Here is a 7,112-nt window from a genome sequence, read left to right on the forward strand (position 1 = left end):
TTCTAACAGCTGCACATGAGCTGATGAGGTGTGGCAGGAACGTCTAGGTTAAACCAGGCCATCCTGCCTCAGGGCCCCAAAGACATGTGCAACCTTTATATAAAATGCATTTGGTTCATCAATTAGTTGCCAATATTTTAACATTTCTAATGCTGTTGAAATGTCCAGGTCCATTTCCTCTGAGGATTGAGGCAAACTCGAGCTGTGTGCTCATTAAAAAAAAGTCAACATACCATAACACAGGACAAATATTCTTATCCCAAAAGGGAAGACAAAGAGGATAGAAAAAAATGAGAACCAGAAAAGGATCAAAACTCACCAAGGCAATCATTAAATCTTGTAGTTTTGTGTTTTGTACCTAAAACAAACTGTGGTGAGATGTGAACTAAAAGGGGCTTGAGTGTCCCATCCATATGGCATTGTGTCCTTAAATTGTGGTAAATGTTCCATGACTACTACCCCCAAGTGTCACAGACAGAAAAACAGACTTAGAAAAACACAATGATGTGTCTTTACCCTTCCTATTTGCCCCATATGACCCTGGGAGACTTTTGGTTTTCTCTAAAGTAACCAGGAAATGTAAATGTTTTAAATTGATTCGGGGTATGAAGACAGATATAAAGAGCCCAACTAAAGACACTCATGAAAGAGATCTTCTGAACCATGTCAGAGGGAGGCATGAATAATGGGATAAGGGCATTTACAGTGAAGGAGTGTGTTTTAAAAGGGCTACTTCAATAAGCCTGTTACTATTATTTTCCAAAAATTAAACATGCAGTGTATTTTTAAAATCACACTTTGTAACTTGAGGTCAGAAAGCATAATGGCCCTCACTCTGCATTTTACTCAAGATTGCTCTGGGTGTTCTCAGTCCCTTATAATTCATATGAACTTTATGATTTTTTTTCATAGTTTGGTGAAGAGTGTTGGTGTTTTGATAGGGAATGCATTAAATCTATAGGTCAATTTTGTCAAGATGGCCATTTAAGGTATTCTGCCTGGCCAGGAATAGGGGATGTTTTTCCATTTTTTTTTTCTTATGCATTCTTTAAGCTCTTCAAAGTCTATGGTTTTCATTATAGATGTCTTTCTCCTCCGATATTTTTTAACATTATGAATAGAGTTCCCAACTTCAAGTGCATTCTGTATGAGGGTAGGGAATGCTGCTGATCTTGGAATGCTCTTGGAATTGATTTGGATGCTGATCAATGGGAATGCTATTGATTTTGTGTCTCAAAACTGCTGAATTTATCCACTCTTAGAAATCATTCACTGGAATTTTTAGGGTCTTCTATGTATAGGATCATATGGTCTGCCAATAGAAATCACTTGTTCCTTTTTCTCATTGATATCCCTTTATATCTTTCTTTTCCTTGATTTCTGGGCATATTTATAGCAGCACAATTGGTAATCATCTTGGAAACAACCCACATACCCATTATCTGAGGAATGGATAAAAGAGTTGTCTTTTTCATACAATGGCGTATTAATCAGCCACAAAGAAGAATAAACTTGAGATTTTTATAGGTAAGTGCACAACTCGAGCATATTCATTAGCTTAATAAATCAAACTCCTCTGAACATCATCTTTCTGATGTGAGAAACTGAAAGCATGAATAAAGTCTAAAATGTCATAGATATTATGGGATGGAAGGAAATTGTTCATAAGGAAAAGAAGTAGAATGGGGGAAAGAAAAGGAAGGGAAAAGGAAATATAAACAGCAAGTTATAGCACTAGTATCTCTTCATTGAAGAATGTTTGTGCTAATACTGCTTGGAAAATGTTTATGCCCATGTCCTATACTCTGAGCAAGTATGTTAAAGATAATAGTACACAAGGTACTAACTGCTGCTACTTTTTTATTTTGTTATGAAATTTTTTTCATAAAAAGTTTCCATTTCCTAAAATTTTATTAATATTTATTTATTATTCCTTAAGATCTCAACACTAAAAGTTGGCAGTCCTAATGTAACAAGTTAAATCATGAAGCGTTTCAATTATTTTTTGCTTGCTTTTAAACAGAAGAGTATTTTTTTTTAAACCTAGATTACATGTGCCAGAGAGTCTGGCTGGAGACAACTGTTGAAAGAAGCTGAGGTCTGTTTCCAGTAGCATCTGTGAATTATACCACGCTTTGAGAAATGCACTTTGAGGCAGAGAGGAACCAGCATCCTGCCCTGGGCTTCTGTAGTACTCAGTGGGCAGATATGGCGGCAGCTTTTCCCAAGAGAGCTAAATCCTGCCAGCAAGAACACCCAGAACGAAGCCAGCCCAGCTTTCTAAAACATCTGGGCCTGCTGGAGGAAAAAAAATAGATTACAAACTTCATGCAGATGACTATCATAAAAAAAACAAGATTTCCTCAAAGCTTTTCAAAAGAAGGCTCTTGAAAAAAAAAAAATCAAGTTGAATTCTACCACAGGATGACTCAGGTAAATCTCCAGGATGGAGTTCATGTCATTAAGACAGTAAAGAAGTAACTCCAGAGCAGCTAAAGCTAATGAGAACTCAGAATGTCAAACAGATAGAAAGGAAAAAGATTGCAAAAGCTAAGAAAATTGAAAGACTAATATCAGAGCTCCATCTGCTGGATTTCCAGGGAAAGCAACAGAATCTTTGTTGACACCAAAAAAGAAGTTGAACAGTTTGATATTGCCACTCGCCTGCAGACAGGCCTGGAACCAGTTGATAGTCTTTAACAGACCCGAGACAGAGACCTTGCAGAAGGAAAAAGCAAAAGGAGTTACCCATCAGACTCAAAAGACAAAAGCAATATAAGTGCCTGACACAAAGGACTGACAAGAGAAGAAATTATTTGTCACTGCACATAAAATTCAAACACACAAAGATCTTTTGGATAAAACTCAGAAGGTGAAGATGAGAAAGAACGGTGAACACCCCAGCCTTTTACGGGTTTCAGACTCATTGGAAACACTGAAGTGTTATAGATAAGCCTTATCATTTGAATAAAAAATCATTCAAGTTTTAGTAATAACTTCAAATTCCATTAGTTCACATAAGATCAGGCACACTCAGGGTGGCATGGCTAGAGACCCATTAGTTCAAATGGTGTGACTTTCCTGCTTATAGTCATGAGTTGTTATTGATGTCTTTCTATGAGCACTGGTAAGCTCCTTGCACCCTGTCATTGTTTTTGGTTTGTCAAGCCAGGTTTTTTTGTACAGTACTTATATTTTTTTTCACTATGGAAGTTACATCTCATTATAGCAAAATAGAAAATAGATGAATTCATTTCTAATTTTAATACTTACTGAAGAACAACTCATTATTGGATACCTGGAACTAAAACTACTGCCGTGAACAATTGTGAGCATTTTGTTTCACTTCATTTTATAAAGTTGCGCATTAGATTTTATATTTTTGTCTTTTATAGTGATAATTTTAATAAACACTTTTACTTCCCCCCAAAAAAGAAGCCATCCACAATGACTCCCAAGAAGCCAGCCTTCCTGCAAGCCTTGTGCACCCCAACACATCCTTTATGATTAAGAACACAAGGCCCTACCATTCTCTAGGCCAACCTTGGGGTGGGTTATGCTTTCAGCGAGTGACTGGGAGGAGAGAGATAATGTGGCACCTCAGTTCACAAACTTAATTCTTTTTTATTCTGGTCACAAATCAAATTGGACAAGAAGCAAATCAAATTCAATGGATAGGTTAAATGTTGCTCATGTGGGGAAATATAATTCAGTTCTCATCAGATTCAGTTTGTGGCCAGAATCATCGAACAAATTAATTCACAACTGAGGCACCAATTTAATGCTTTTCTCCATGGAAAAGAACAGGCTGCTAACTCTTGCCACGATGTAGTGGATTCCCCAAGGCCAGGGTTCCCAGCTGCAGGGCACACTGACTGCAGGTGTAGCCTCTACCTAGACTTTTCCTCATTGGTCACCTCGGACTTACAGGGTAAGGTAAGCTGGCATCAATGTGAGGCATCTGCTGTCTGCTGTGCCCTGCTGTGTTGCTGGTCCAGGAGTCTCATTTTCTACCAGCACACATGAAGCTAACAAGCTGGCTTAGCAGCTCATAAGTGGGATGAAGTCCCTTATCCTGACACAAACATACCTGACTGAGCAAAATGAAGTGCCCAGCATGAAACCAGGAATGTGCTTATTGTAGGATAAGTTCTGAAATAGGAAAGGGAAAAATATATAATGTGATAAACTGAGGTTACTTTCAGAAAAGCAAGTGTTGCTTCCTGAAATGAGATTAGCATCACACAAAACTTAATTTTCACACTCATAAAAATGGAGATTTTTCTCAAATGACCAAATTGGAAAACATTTTTCATATGTTGATTTGCCATTTGTATTTCATCTGAGAAGTGTGTAATCATCTCAGATGCCTATTTTTTGATTAGGTCCTAAATGCCCATCAGCTGAGGAGTGAACAAAAAAAGTTGTCTTTCTATACAATGGAGTATTACTGAGCTATAAAGATAAACTGAAGGCTTTTATAGATAAATGGATGGAGCTAGAGACCACACTCATAAGTGAGATAAATCGGACACACATATGTAAACCTTGTACTATCTTCTTAGTGTAAGAAATTGAAGACTAAAAAAAAATCCAAAAGGTACAATACCTATTATGAAAGGGAAAGAAACTGCTCAAAAGGAGAGAACACCTGGGATAGGGAAAAAGAAGAAAGTGGGAATGGGGGGTTATAAATTATATATATATATATATATATATATATATATATATATATATATTCACACACAAGTTAGCTAAGGTAATTGTACTATGAATTTCTATTAGTTTATTGAAAGGACAAGTTAATGCTTAATCATTTGATAAGTGTTGCATGCCTATACCTGTCATCTGAACATCCACTTTGAAGATAGTTGTATGTGATATAGCAATCATGGTTAATTTCCAATTATCTCCTCTTAAATTTTTGTATTGCTTTTGTTTTTTCTTCTTTCTTTCATTTTTTTTCTTTCTTTCTTTCTTTCTTTCTTTCTTTCTTTCTTTCTTTCTTTCTTTCTCCTTTTAAGAGAGAATCGCACTATGTAGTTCAGCCTGGACTTGAGCTCACTTTGTAGCCCAGGCTGGTCCTGAACTTGCAACAATCCTCCTGCCTCAGCCTCTGGAGTGCTGGGATTACAGGCATGTGCCACCATGCCCAGATCTGCATTCTTTAAAAAAAAATCAGATTCGACTCAGAGCCCAGGCCCAGCATGAGTGAGACTGCCCAGGGCCCAGGTCTGAAATGTGAGTGGAACTTCCTCCATCAGACAGGCCTGCTGTGGGATTCTGCACCAGAACTCCCTGCAGAGAGGCTAGAAGCAAGACCCACCCAACTGATCCAGGAGTAGAACACCTTGCCAGAGTGGCATAGAGCATTTACCTCCAAGGGCTGCAGCAGGAAGAAGTGGAGCACAACAGCTAGACCCAAGCTACACCCACATGGATGAGTTTGAACTTGGTAAATGCAGACCTGGCACTAAGATAATTCTATCAGAGCTCTACACCAAAGGTCAAAAGACCATGCTATACAAAATGACAAAAAGAAGGAGCAAAATGCATTGACAGACCCCAAGCCCACCTAGACCAAATGCAGGAGACAATAGCATAGAAGAATTTGGAAATCACACACGCGAAATCTCTGAAATAATAGTGTCAGAATTAAAGAATCAACTTCAGAAGGGTATAGAGGAAATCAGATCAGTAATTTCTGAAGTAAAAAAAGAAATAATTATAATGAAAGTGGTACTAAGTACTTCTAAAGACACTGATAAAAAAAATAGAGCAGAATAGAAAAATGATGGAATCCGTGAATGAGCAATATAGGAAAGAAATAAAATCCATGAAGCAGATTCAAAATACTTTACAGGAAATTAAAACCTCAATTATAAGCTAGCAAACCCATTCAAATGAAAATGAAAACAAACTTTCAGACCTTAAAGACACCATTGCAGCTAGTGAAAAGGCGAGAAAAGATCTCTTAAAAACTAGAATGCAAGAAAAAATAATTTGACATCTGCAAAATGATGCAAAAATGAGCAACATAAGACTAATGGGCATCAATGAGAAAGAAGGAGTCAATACAAATTATATAAAAAGAATATGAACAGAAGTAATGGCAGAAACCTTCTCAAATATGGGGAAACAATCTGACATTCAGATAACCAAAGCATATAGAATTCCAAATAACACCAAGCCAATTAAAACCACACCCAGACATATAATAATGAAGATCCAAGAAATTCAGTACAGGAACAGTATACTAAAAGCTTCTAGAGAAAAGAAATTGATCAGATTTAAAGTAAAACCTATCAGAATAATGTCAGATTTCTCTTCACAAACCATCAAGTCAAAAAGAGCATGGAGCAAAGTACTACAAGTCTTGCAAGAAAAATTTCCAACCCAGACTGATACACCCTGCAAAACTCAAGTATAATGGAGAAGTGAAATACTTCCATGACAAAGAACAACTAAAGAATTTCATGATGACAAAGCAAACCCTATACAGACTACTAAAAGATATTCTAGAGAGGGATCAAAATGACCACAACTCCATGAATGAAAATGGAAAGAACCCACCAAATAGGGCAAACAAACACGGGAGAAAAAGCAGTGTACAAAAGCAGTCTTTCAATTATTCTTCTGTATACAGCAGCAAAATATTTCCATCAGCATACTCTACAAATGGACTTCTCCTGCACCCATACTCATAAGTGAGATAAATCAGACACACATATGTAAATTATTCTATCTAAGTCTACATGGTGGATATCAAGGAAATAGCAGCTCAGTCCCACAAGTGACACCTGGCCACCAGTAAGCATCATGGACACTGTCCATGTCCACCACATACCAGAACTTTGTGCGATATCCTATCACCAAACTGTTAGAAGTACTGGTCATATGTTTGATGTCCCAGTATTTACATGATGTTTTATTCTTAGTAATTCTTTACTATCATGAAAACTTTTTCTTAGTTGAGGTGTTTTGAAATATTTAATTTTTAATTAATATTTAATTAATTTTCTGAACATTGTTTAATCTTAATTTTTGTTTTATGATTTATACTGTTTCTTTGACTTACAATCTACTTATAAGACTTAATGTGATATTTTCTC

Source organism: Octodon degus, unplaced genomic scaffold, assembly GCF_000260255.1.
Source record: "Octodon degus isolate 3935 unplaced genomic scaffold, OctDeg1.0 scaffold00168, whole genome shotgun sequence".
NCBI lineage: Eukaryota > Metazoa > Chordata > Mammalia > Rodentia > Octodontidae > Octodon > Octodon degus.